The sequence below is a fragment of the Ipomoea nil genome, unplaced genomic scaffold (assembly GCF_001879475.1).
Source record: "Ipomoea nil cultivar Tokyo-kokei standard unplaced genomic scaffold, Asagao_1.1 scaffold0878, whole genome shotgun sequence".
In the NCBI taxonomy this organism is placed as follows: Eukaryota; Viridiplantae; Streptophyta; class Magnoliopsida; order Solanales; family Convolvulaceae; genus Ipomoea; species Ipomoea nil.
In genome coordinates, this window is record NW_017617306.1 from 570,465 (window position 1) to 583,798 (window position 13,334).

General features: G+C 34.1%; 9 non-coding genes across 9 annotated transcripts; all 9 read left to right on the forward strand.

Moving 5' to 3' along the window:
- The first annotated feature begins 911 nt into the window (after window positions 1–911).
- TRNAC-GCA lies at window positions 912–983 on the forward strand. Its single transcript has one exon. It is a non-coding gene; the product is annotated as a tRNA-Cys (tRNA).
- Window positions 984–1,120: 137 nt separating this feature from the next.
- On the forward strand, window positions 1,121–1,193 carry TRNAR-ACG. The gene has a single exon. It is a non-coding gene; the product is annotated as a tRNA-Arg (tRNA).
- A 1,778-nt stretch (window positions 1,194–2,971) lies between these two features.
- On the forward strand, window positions 2,972–3,044 carry TRNAR-ACG. The gene has a single exon. It is a non-coding gene; the product is annotated as a tRNA-Arg (tRNA).
- Window positions 3,045–4,818: 1,774 nt separating this feature from the next.
- On the forward strand, window positions 4,819–4,891 carry TRNAR-ACG. The gene has a single exon. It is a non-coding gene; the product is annotated as a tRNA-Arg (tRNA).
- A 1,778-nt stretch (window positions 4,892–6,669) lies between these two features.
- On the forward strand, window positions 6,670–6,742 carry TRNAR-ACG. Its single transcript has one exon. It is a non-coding gene; the product is annotated as a tRNA-Arg (tRNA).
- A 1,778-nt stretch (window positions 6,743–8,520) lies between these two features.
- On the forward strand, window positions 8,521–8,593 carry TRNAR-ACG. Its single transcript has one exon. It is a non-coding gene; the product is annotated as a tRNA-Arg (tRNA).
- A 1,778-nt stretch (window positions 8,594–10,371) lies between these two features.
- On the forward strand, window positions 10,372–10,444 carry TRNAR-ACG. Its single transcript has one exon. It is a non-coding gene; the product is annotated as a tRNA-Arg (tRNA).
- Window positions 10,445–12,045: 1,601 nt separating this feature from the next.
- On the forward strand, window positions 12,046–12,117 carry TRNAC-GCA. The gene has a single exon. It is a non-coding gene; the product is annotated as a tRNA-Cys (tRNA).
- A 136-nt stretch (window positions 12,118–12,253) lies between these two features.
- On the forward strand, window positions 12,254–12,326 carry TRNAR-ACG. Its single transcript has one exon. It is a non-coding gene; the product is annotated as a tRNA-Arg (tRNA).
- The last annotated feature ends 1,008 nt before the right edge of the window (window positions 12,327–13,334 follow it).

Genomic DNA, 13,334 nt, shown 5'->3' on the forward strand with positions numbered 1-13,334 from the left:
CCAGGGCTCAGATTCTCATCTCTGAAAATCGGATTGTCTTTCTTGTCTATCAGGATAGATACAACTTTTTCCGCCATCCTATTTCTACTTCTCCTTTTACTTGTATCTATCTTCATTTCCTTTTCAACTAAGGGTAGTGACATTGGCACGAATTTAAGCCATCCAAGAGGCAGCAGCGCATCAAGAAATTGGATGATACTATCCCAACCGACATACTTGTGTAATCTATTTCACAAGTTTGTTGGGTAAAGAAATCCAATATTATCATTAACTAAACCTTTCAAATAAAAAAAAGGAATGGAATTTTGCTTGCTTTGTAAACTAAAAATCTCATGTTCCTAATCTGCAAACAACCTTTCTTGCTACAAGAGGAAACTAAAAGCTGCGGTTAAATTTAATTTATGCCCCTCTTCTATCAGACAAGCATGTTGGAAAACTAATGAACCAAGTCAATTTACGAAAATAATATAATATATATATCTATACTCACAGGAGAGAGAACATCTATGCCATACAATTCAATAAGCCAATAAAAGACCCTTGTATAAATAGTGTTGCAAATCTACTTCCTAAATCAATGCGGGACAAAATCTCATCTTTTTCCCTTCATTTTTCCAACTCGATCAATGGGTCTAATTTGAGAATCAATATATCATTCACCCATTATCCGTTTTGAGTGTATAATATATCAATCTCTTCGTCTCACTACGAAGAACCCGAATCCAATTTGGCAAGACCCAAATCGGAAGTGGACCCCACTGATAATTGTACAACAAAATAGCCACTTAAAATGCAATTTTTCCAACAGATTAAAGCATTTGCTTATTGAAGTTCTGATTATCAACATAAATGCAATTACATAAATTTTTTGTAGAAGTCATAGTTGGAATAATGTCCAATTTAACATCTAAGGGTCTTTAGCTCAGTGGTAGAGCATTTGATTGCAGATCATGAGGTCACCGGTTCAAACTCGGTATGGCCCTTATGTTGTTCGTAATATTAATTTTATTTTCTTATAGTATAATTTTAAATCATAAAAACACAGCACTCCTTGGCCCAATGAATAAGTTCTACAAACGTTTAAAGATATTAATGTTTAAATTTAATTGCAAAAGCATTGGACTTCGTGGCCCAATGGATAAGGCGCTGGTCTACGAAACCAGAGATTCTGGGTTCGATCCCCAGCGGAGACGTAATTTAAACATTTCTTTCACTACATCTTTGTATGCCAAGAATTCATAAAAAATTCAAGTACTTATTTGTTTTAAAATTCAGAAGTAAAGCATCAAATCAACATTACTACATTAAAATACTCACACACAATGTGAAAAAAATGAAGATTTTTTTTTTCTTAAGGAATGGGATGTTGATAAATGCAAACTATTTTAATCTTAGACAAAATGTGGAGTGGTTAATAAAAGCAAATTATACTAATCTTAGACAAAATCTGGAGGTTGTTAACCTGTTTGTGGCTGGAATATGTAAGTTCTAGGTGGGTAGTCAGCATTTGGCAGAGCAAGATTTTTTTGCAAATATCTTATTGAACTTCTTAGCTATTGTCCAAATCCAAATGTCTGGTTTAGCATTCCCCATAAACCAACTTTTCTGAAAATAGACCTCTTCTAAATCAGCATCTCAGGCCATAGTAGTTCATCCATCATTATTTGAAAAATACCTTTCTAAATATCATCTCTTATGCTAACTTTTGCCCATTTTCTTGTATATATCGCTACTGAAGCACACAGCATTTTTGCAGAAAGCTGAGTGAAAATCGTCAGATTGAGCAGTGAGGTGTTGCACTTGTTCTCTTATAATATCTCTGCCATTAGCATTAGCGGTGTTGTACTTGTTCCAGGGCTCAGATTCTCATCTCTGAAAATCGGATTGTCTTTCTTGTCTATCAGGATAGATACAACTTTTTCCGCCATCCTATTTCTACTTCTCCTTTTACTTGTATCTGTCTTCATTTCCTTTTCAACTAAGGGTAGTGACATTGGCACGAATTTAAGCCATCCAAGAGGCAGCAGCGCATCAAGAAATTGGATGATACTATCCCAACCGACATACTTGTGTAATCTATTTCACAACTTTGTTGGGTAAAGAAATCCAATATTATCATTAACTAAACCTTTCAAATAAAAAAAAGGAATGGAATTTTGCTTGCTTTGTAAACTAAAAATCTCATGTTCCTAATCTGCAAACAACCTTTCTTGCTACAAGAGGAAACTAAAAGCTGCGGTTAAATTTAATTTATGCCCCTCTTCTATCAGACAAGCATGTTGGAAAACTAATGAACTAAGTCAATTTACGAAAATAATATAATATATATATCTATACTCACAGGAGAGAGAACATCTATGCCATACAATTCAATAAGCCAATAAAAGACCCTTGTATAAATAGTGTTGCAAATCTACTTCCTAAATCAATGCGGGACAAAATCTCATCTTTTTCCCTTCATTTTTCCAACTCGATCAATGGGTCTAGTTTGAGAATCAATATATCATTCACCCATTATCCGTTTTGAGTGTACAATATATCAATCTCTTCGTCTCACTACGAAGAACCCGAATCCAATTTGACAAGACCCAAATCGGAAGTGGACCCCACTGATAATTGTACAACAAAATAGCCACTTAAAATGCAATTTTTCCAACAGATTAAAGCATTTGCTTATTGAAGTTCTGATTATCAACATAAATGCAATTACATAAATTTTTTGTAGAAGTCATAGTTGGAATAATGTCCAATTTAACATCTAAGGGTCTTTAGCTCAGTGGTAGAGCATTTGATTGCAGATCATGAGGTCATCGGTTCAAACTCGGTATGGCCCTTATGTTGTTCGTAATATTAATTTTATTTTCTTATATTTTAATTTTAAATCATAAAAACACAGCACTCCTTGGCCCAATGAATAAGTTCTACAAACGTTTAAAGATATTAATGTTTAAATTTAATTACAAAAGCATTGGACTTCGTGGCCCAATGGATAAGGCGCTGGTCTACGAAACCAGAGATTCTGGGTTCGATCTCCAGCGGAGACGTAATTTAAACATTTCTTTCACTACATCTTTGTATGCCAAGAATTCATAAAAAATTCAAGTACTTATTTGTTTTAAAATTCAGAAGTAAAGCATCAAATCAACATTACTACATTAAAATACTCACACACAATGTGACAAAAATGATGATTTTTTTTTTCTTTGGGAATGGGATGTTGATAAAAGCAAACTATTTTAATCTTAGACAAAATCTAGAGTGGTTAATAAAAGCAAATTATACTAATCTTAGACAAAATCTGGAGGTGGTTAACCTGTTTGTGGCTGGAATATGTATGTTCTGGGTGGGTAGTCAGCATTTGGAAGAGCAAGACTTTTTTGCAAATATCTTACTGAACTTCTTAGCTATTGTCCAAATCCAAATGTCTGGTTTAGCATGCACCATAAACCAACTTTTCTGAAAATAGACCTCTTCTAAATCAGCATCTCAGGCCATAGTAGTTCACCCATCATTGTTTGAAAAATACCTTTCTAAATATCATCTCTTATGCTAACTTTTGCCCATTTTCTTATAGATATCGCTACTGAAGCACACAGCATTGTTGCAGAAAGCTGAGTGAAATTCGTCAGATTGAGCAGTGAGGTGTTGTACTTGTTCTCTTATAATATCTCTGCCATTAGCATTAGCGGTGTTGTACTTGTTCCAGGGCTCAGATTCTCATCCCTGAAAATCGGATTGTCTTTCTTGTCTATCAGGATAGATACAACTTTTTTCGCCATCCTATTTCTACTTCTCCTTTTACTTGTATCTATCTTCATTTCCTTTTCAACTAAGGGTAGTGACATTGGCACGAATTTAAGCCATCCAAGAGGCAGCAGCGCATCAAGAAATTGGATGATACTATCCCAACCGACATACTTGTGTAATCTATTTCACAACTTTGTTGAGTAAAGAAATCCAATATTATCATTAACTCAACCTTTCAAATAAAAAAAAGGAATCGAATTTTGCTTGCTTTGTAAACTAAAAATCTCATGTTCCTAATCTGAAAACAACCTTTCATGCGACAAGAGGGAACTAAAAGATGCGGTTAACTTTAATTTATGCCCCTGTTCTATTAGACAAGCATGTTGGAAAACTAATGAACCAAGTCGATTTACGAAAATAATATAATATATATATACTCACAGGAGGGAGAACATCTATGTTATACAATTCAATAAGCTAATACAAGACCCTTGTATAAATAGTGGTGCAAATCTACTTCCCAAATCAATGTGGGACAAAATCTCATCTTTTTCCCTTCATTTTTCCAACTCGATCAATGTGTCTAGTTTGAGAATCAATATATCATTCACCCATTATCCGTTTTGAGTGTACAATATATCAATCTCTTCGTCTCACTACGAAGAACCCGAATCCAATTTGACAAGACCCAAATCGGAAGTGGACCCCACTGATAATTGTACAACAAAATAGCCACTTAAAATGCAATTTTTCCAACAGATTAAAGCATTTGCTTATTGAAGTTCTGATTATCAACATAAATGCAATTACATAAATTTTTTGTAGAAGTCATAGTTGGAATAATGTCCAATTTAACATCTAAGGGTCTTTAGCTCAGTGGTAGAGCATTTGATTGCAGATCATGAGGTCATCGGTTCAAACTCGGTATGGCCCTTATGTTGTTCGTAATATTAATTTTATTTTCTTATATTTTAATTTTAAATCATAAAAACACAGCACTCCTTGGCCCAATGAATAAGTTCTACAAACGTTTAAAGATATTAATGTTTAAATTTAATTGCAAAAGCATTGGACTTCGTGGCCCAATGGATAAGGCGCTGGTCTACGAAACCAGAGATTCTGGGTTCAATCCCCAGCGGAGACGTAATTTAAACATTTCTTTCACTACATCTTTGTATGCCAAGAATTCATAAAAAATTCAAGTACTTATTTGTTTTAAAATTCAGAAGTAAAGCATCAAATCAACATTACTACATTAAAATACTCACACACAATGTGACAAAAATGATGATTTTTTTTTTCTTTGGGAATGGGATGTTGATAAAAGCAAACTATTTTAATCTTAGACAAAATCTAGAGTGGTTAATAAAAGCAAATTATACTAATCTTAGACAAAATCTGGAGGTGGTTAACCTGTTTGTGGCTGGAATATGTATGTTCTGGGTGGGTAGTCAGCATTTGGAAGAGCAAGACTTTTTTGCAAATATCTTACTGAACTTCTTAGCTATTGTCCAAATCCAAATGTCTGGTTTAGCATGCACCATAAACCAACTTTTCTGAAAATAGACCTCTTCTAAATCAGCATCTCAGGCCATAGTAGTTCACCCATCATTGTTTGAAAAATACCTTTCTAAATATCATCTCTTATGCTAACTTTTGCCCATTTTCTTATAGATATCGCTACTGAAGCACACAGCATTGTTGCAGAAAGCTGAGTGAAATTCGTCAGATTGAGCAGTGAGGTGTTGTACTTGTTCTCTTATAATATCTCTGCCATTAGCATTAGCGGTGTTGTACTTGTTCCAGGGCTCAGATTCTCATCCCTGAAAATCGGATTGTCTTTCTTGTCTATCAGGATAGATACAACTTTTTTCGCCATCCTATTTCTACTTCTCCTTTTACTTGTATCTATCTTCATTTCCTTTTCAACTAAGGGTAGTGACATTGGCACGAATTTAAGCCATCCAAGAGGCAGCAGCGCATCAAGAAATTGGATGATACTATCCCAACCGACATACTTGTGTAATCTATTTCACAACTTTGTTGGGTAAAGAAATCCAATATTATCATTAACTAAACCTTTCAAATAAAAAAAAGGAATGGAATTTTGCTTGCTTTGTAAACTAAAAATCTCATGTTCCTAATCTGCAAACAACCTTTCTTGCTACAAGAGGAAACTAAAAGCTGCGGTTAAATTTAATTTATGCCCCTCTTCTATCAGACAAGCATGTTGGAAAACTAATGAACTAAGTCAATTTACGAAAATAATATAATATATATATCTATACTCACAGGAGAGAGAACATCTATGCCATACAATTCAATAAGCCAATAAAAGACCCTTGTATAAATAGTGTTGCAAATCTACTTCCTAAATCAATGCGGGACAAAATCTCATCTTTTTCCCTTCATTTTTCCAACTCGATCAATGGGTCTAGTTTGAGAATCAATATATCATTCACCCATTATCCGTTTTGAGTGTACAATATATCAATCTCTTCGTCTCACTACGAAGAACCCGAATCCAATTTGACAAGACCCAAATCGGAAGTGGACCCCACTGATAATTGTACAACAAAATAGCCACTTAAAATGCAATTTTTCCAACAGATTAAAGCATTTGCTTATTGAAGTTCTGATTATCAACATAAATGCAATTACATAAATTTTTTGTAGAAGTCATAGTTGGAATAATGTCCAATTTAACATCTAAGGGTCTTTAGCTCAGTGGTAGAGCATTTGATTGCAGATCATGAGGTCATCGGTTCAAACTCGGTATGGCCCTTATGTTGTTCGTAATATTAATTTTATTTTCTTATATTTTAATTTTAAATCATAAAAACACAGCACTCCTTGGCCCAATGAATAAGTTCTACAAACGTTTAAAGATATTAATGTTTAAATTTAATTGCAAAAGCATTGGACTTCGTGGCCCAATGGATAAGGCGCTGGTCTACGAAACCAGAGATTCTGGGTTCGATCCCCAGCGGAGACGTAATTTAAACATTTCTTTCACTACATCTTTGTATGCCAAGAATTCATAAAAAATTCAAGTACTTATTTGTTTTAAAATTCAGAAGTAAAGCATCAAATCAACATTACTACATTAAAATACTCACACACAATGTGACAAAAATGATGATTTTTTTTTTCTTTGGGAATGGGATGTTGATAAAAGCAAACTATTTTAATCTTAGACAAAATCTAGAGTGGTTAATAAAAGCAAATTATACTAATCTTAGACAAAATCTGGAGGTGGTTAACCTGTTTGTGGCTGGAATATGTATGTTCTGGGTGGGTAGTCAGCATTTGGAAGAGCAAGACTTTTTTGCAAATATCTTACTGAACTTCTTAGCTATTGTCCAAATCCAAATGTCTGGTTTAGCATGCACCATAAACCAACTTTTCTGAAAATAGACCTCTTCTAAATCAGCATCTCAGGCCATAGTAGTTCACCCATCATTGTTTGAAAAATACCTTTCTAAATATCATCTCTTATGCTAACTTTTGCCCATTTTCTTATAGATATCGCTACTGAAGCACACAGCATTGTTGCAGAAAGCTGAGTGAAATTCGTCAGATTGAGCAGTGAGGTGTTGTACTTGTTCTCTTATAATATCTCTGCCATTAGCATTAGCGGTGTTGTACTTGTTCCAGGGCTCAGATTCTCATCCCTGAAAATCGGATTGTCTTTCTTGTCTATCAGGATAGATACAACTTTTTTCGCCATCCTATTTCTACTTCTCCTTTTACTTGTATCTATCTTCATTTCCTTTTCAACTAAGGGTAGTGACATTGGCACGAATTTAAGCCATCCAAGAGGCAGCAGCGCATCAAGAAATTGGATGATACTATCCCAACCGACATACTTGTGTAATCTATTTCACAACTTTGTTGGGTAAAGAAATCCAATATTATCATTAACTAAACCTTTCAAATAAAAAAAAGGAATGGAATTTTGCTTGCTTTGTAAACTAAAAATCTCATGTTCCTAATCTGCAAACAACCTTTCTTGCTACAAGAGGAAACTAAAAGCTGCGGTTAAATTTAATTTATGCCCCTCTTCTATCAGACAAGCATGTTGGAAAACTAATGAACTAAGTCAATTTACGAAAATAATATAATATATATATCTATACTCACAGGAGAGAGAACATCTATGCCATACAATTCAATAAGCCAATAAAAGACCCTTGTATAAATAGTGTTGCAAATCTACTTCCTAAATCAATGCGGGACAAAATCTCATCTTTTTCCCTTCATTTTTCCAACTCGATCAATGGGTCTAGTTTGAGAATCAATATATCATTCACCCATTATCCGTTTTGAGTGTACAATATATCAATCTCTTCGTCTCACTACGAAGAACCCGAATCCAATTTGACAAGACCCAAATCGGAAGTGGACCCCACTGATAATTGTACAACAAAATAGCCACTTAAAATGCAATTTTTCCAACAGATTAAAGCATTTGCTTATTGAAGTTCTGATTATCAACATAAATGCAATTACATAAATTTTTTGTAGAAGTCATAGTTGGAATAATGTCCAATTTAACATCTAAGGGTCTTTAGCTCAGTGGTAGAGCATTTGATTGCAGATCATGAGGTCATCGGTTCAAACTCGGTATGGCCCTTATGTTGTTCGTAATATTAATTTTATTTTCTTATATTTTAATTTTAAATCATAAAAACACAGCACTCCTTGGCCCAATGAATAAGTTCTACAAACGTTTAAAGATATTAATGTTTAAATTTAATTGCAAAAGCATTGGACTTCGTGGCCCAATGGATAAGGCGCTGGTCTACGAAACCAGAGATTCTGGGTTCGATCCCCAGCGGAGACGTAATTTAAACATTTCTTTCACTACATCTTTGTATGCCAAGAATTCATAAAAAATTCAAGTACTTATTTGTTTTAAAATTCAGAAGTAAAGCATCAAATCAACATTACTACATTAAAATACTCACACACAATGTGACAAAAATGATGATTTTTTTTTTCTTTGGGAATGGGATGTTGATAAAAGCAAACTATTTTAATCTTAGACAAAATCTAGAGTGGTTAATAAAAGCAAATTATACTAATCTTAGACAAAATCTGGAGGTGGTTAACCTGTTTGTGGCTGGAATATGTATGTTCTGGGTGGGTAGTCAGCATTTGGAAGAGCAAGACTTTTTTGCAAATATCTTACTGAACTTCTTAGCTATTGTCCAAATCCAAATGTCTGGTTTAGCATGCACCATAAACCAACTTTTCTGAAAATAGACCTCTTCTAAATCAGCATCTCAGGCCATAGTAGTTCACCCATCATTGTTTGAAAAATACCTTTCTAAATATCATCTCTTATGCTAACTTTTGCCCATTTTCTTATAGATATCGCTACTGAAGCACACAGCATTGTTGCAGAAAGCTGAGTGAAATTCGTCAGATTGAGCAGTGAGGTGTTGTACTTGTTCTCTTATAATATCTCTGCCATTAGCATTAGCGGTGTTGTACTTGTTCCAGGGCTCAGATTCTCATCCCTGAAAATCGGATTGTCTTTCTTGTCTATCAGGATAGATACAACTTTTTTCGCCATCCTATTTCTACTTCTCCTTTTACTTGTATCTATCTTCATTTCCTTTTCAACTAAGGGTAGTGACATTGGCACGAATTTAAGCCATCCAAGAGGCAGCAGCGCATCAAGAAATTGGATGATACTATCCCAACCGACATACTTGTGTAATCTATTTCACAACTTTGTTGGGTAAAGAAATCCAATATTATCATTAACTAAACCTTTCAAATAAAAAAAAGGAATGGAATTTTGCTTGCTTTGTAAACTAAAAATCTCATGTTCCTAATCTGCAAACAACCTTTCTTGCTACAAGAGGAAACTAAAAGCTGCGGTTAAATTTAATTTATGCCCCTCTTCTATCAGACAAGCATGTTGGAAAACTAATGAACTAAGTCAATTTACGAAAATAATATAATATATATATCTATACTCACAGGAGAGAGAACATCTATGCCATACAATTCAATAAGCCAATAAAAGACCCTTGTATAAATAGTGTTGCAAATCTACTTCCTAAATCAATGCGGGACAAAATCTCATCTTTTTCCCTTCATTTTTCCAACTCGATCAATGGGTCTAGTTTGAGAATCAATATATCATTCACCCATTATCCGTTTTGAGTGTACAATATATCAATCTCTTCGTCTCACTACGAAGAACCCGAATCCAATTTGACAAGACCCAAATCGGAAGTGGACCCCACTGATAATTGTACAACAAAATAGCCACTTAAAATGCAATTTTTCCAACAGATTAAAGCATTTGCTTATTGAAGTTCTGATTATCAACATAAATGCAATTACATAAATTTTTTGTAGAAGTCATAGTTGGAATAATGTCCAATTTAACATCTAAGGGTCTTTAGCTCAGTGGTAGAGCATTTGATTGCAGATCATGAGGTCATCGGTTCAAACTCGGTATGGCCCTTATGTTGTTCGTAATATTAATTTTATTTTCTTATATTTTAATTTTAAATCATAAAAACACAGCACTCCTTGGCCCAATGAATAAGTTCTACAAACGTTTAAAGATATTAATGTTTAAATTTAATTGCAAAAGCATTGGACTTCGTGGCCCAATGGATAAGGCGCTGGTCTACGAAACCAGAGATTCTGGGTTCGATCCCCAGCGGAGACGTAATTTAAACATTTCTTTCACTACATCTTTGTATGCCAAGAATTCATAAAAAATTCAAGTACTTATTTGTTTTAAAATTCAGAAGTAAAGCATCAAATCAACATTACTACATTAAAATACTCACACACAATGTGACAAAAATGATGATTTTTTTTTTCTTTGGGAATGGGATGTTGATAAAAGCAAACTATTTTAATCTTAGACAAAATCTAGAGTGGTTAATAAAAGCAAATTATACTAATCTTAGACAAAATCTGGAGGTGGTTAACCTGTTTGTGGCTGGAATATGTATGTTCTGGGTGGGTAGTCAGCATTTGGAAGAGCAAGACTTTTTTGCAAATATCTTACTGAACTTCTTAGCTATTGTCCAAATCCAAATGTCTGGTTTAGCATGCACCATAAACCAACTTTTCTGAAAATAGACCTCTTCTAAATCAACATCTCAGGCCATAGTAGTTCACCCATCATTGTTTGAAAAATACCTTTCTAAATATCATCTCTTATGCTAACTTTTGCCCATTTTCTTATAGATATCGCTACTGAAGCACACAGCATTGTTGCAGAAAGCTGAGTGAAATTCGTCAGATTGAGCAGTGAGGTGTTGTACTTGTTCTCTTATAATATCTCTGCCATTAGCATTAGCGGTGTTGTACTTGTTCCAGGGCTCAGATTCTCATCCCTGAAAATCGGATTGTCTTTCTTGTCTATCAGGATAGATACAACTTTTTTCGCCATCCTATTTCTACTTCTCCTTTTACTTGTATCTATCTTCATTTCCTTTTCAACTAAGGGTAGTGACATTGGCACGAATTTAAGCCATCCAAGAGGCAGCAGCGCATCAAGAAATTGGATGATACTATCCCAACCGACATACTTGTGTAATCTATTTCACAACTTTGTTGAGTAAAGAAATCCAATATTATCATTAACTAAACCTTTCAAATAAAAAAAAGGAATGGAATTTTGCTTGCTTTGTAAACTAAAAATCTCATGTTCCGAATCTGCAAACAACCTTTCTTGTGACAAGAGGAAACTAAAAGCTGCGGTTAACATTAATTTATGCCCCTCTTCTATCAGACAAGCATGTTGGAAAATAATGAACCAAGTCGATTTACGAGGATAATATATATGTATATAGATATATATATATATATATATATATATATATATATATACTCACAGGAGAGAGAACATCTATGCTATACAATTTAATAAGTCTATAAAAGACGCTTGTATAAATAGTGGTGCAAATCTACTTCCCAAATCAATGTGGGACAAAATCTCATCTTTTTCCCTTCATTTTTCCAACTCGATCAGTGGGTCTACTTTGAGAATCAATATATCATTCACCCATTATCCGTTTTGAGTGTACAATATATCGATCTCTTCGTCTCACTATGAAGAACCCGAATCCACTTTGACAAGACCCAAATCGGAAGTGGAACCCATTGATAATTGTACAACAAAATAGCCACTTAAAATGAAATTTTTCCAACAGATTAAAGCATTTGCTTATTGAAGTTCTGATTATCAACATAAATGCAATTAACAAAATTTTTTGTAGAAGTTATAGATGGAAAAATGTCCAATTTAGCATTTAAGGGTCTTTAACTCAGTGGCAGAGCATTTGACTGCAGATTAAGAGGTCACCGGTTCAAACCCGGTAGGGCCCTGATGTTGTTTCTAATATTAATTTCATTTATTTTTTTTTAATTTTAAATCATAAAAACACAGCACTCCTTGGCCCAATGAATAAGTTCTACAAACGTTTAAAGATATTAATGTTTAAATTTAATTGCAAAAGCATTGGACTTCGTGGCCCAATAGATAAGGCGCTGGTCTACGAAACCAGAGATCCTGGGTTCGATCCCCCGCGGAGACGTAATTTAAACATTTCTTTCACTACATCTTTGTATGCCAAGAATTCATAAAAAATTCAAGTACTTATTTGTTTTAAAATTCAGAAGTAAAGCATCAAATCAACATTACTACATTAAAATACTCACACACAATGTGAAAAAAATTAAGATTTTTTTTTTCTTAAGGAATGGGATGTTGATAAATGCAAACTATTTTAATCTTAGACAAAATGTGGAGTGGTTAATAAAAGCAAATTATACTAATCTTAGACAAAATCTGGAGGTTGTTAACCTGTTTGTGGCTGGAATATGTAAGTTCTAGGTGGGTAGTCAGCATTTGGCAGAGCAAGATTTTTTTGCAAATATCTTATTGAACTTCTTAGCTATTGTCCAAATCCAAATGTCTGGTTTAGCATTCCCCATAAACCAACTTTTCTGAAAATAGACCTCTTCTAAATCAGCATCTCAGGCCATAGTAGTTCATCCATCATTATTTGAAAAATACCTTTCTAAATATCATCTCTTATGCTAACTTTTGCCCATTTTCTTGTATATATCGCTACTGAAGCACACAGCATTTTTGCAGAAAGCTGAGTGAAAATCGTCAGATTGAGCAGTGAGGTGTTGCACTTGTTCTCTTATAATATCTCTGCCATTAGCATTAGCGGTGTTGTACTTTTTCCAGGGCTCAGATTCTCATCTCTGAAAATCGGATTGTCTTTCTTGTCTATCAGGATAGATACAACTTTTTCCGCCATCCTATTTCTACTTCTCCTTTTACTTGTATCTATCTTCATTTCCTTTTCAACTAAGGGTAGTGACATTGGCACGAATTTAAGCCATCCAAGAGGCAGCAGCGCATCAAGAAATTGGATGATACTATCCCAACCGACATACTTGTGTAATCTATTTCACAACTTTGTTGGGTAAAGAAATCCAATATTATCATTAACTAAACCTTTCAAATAAAAAAAAGGAATGGAATTTTGCTTGCTTTGTAAACTAAAAATCTCATGTTCCTAATCTGCAAA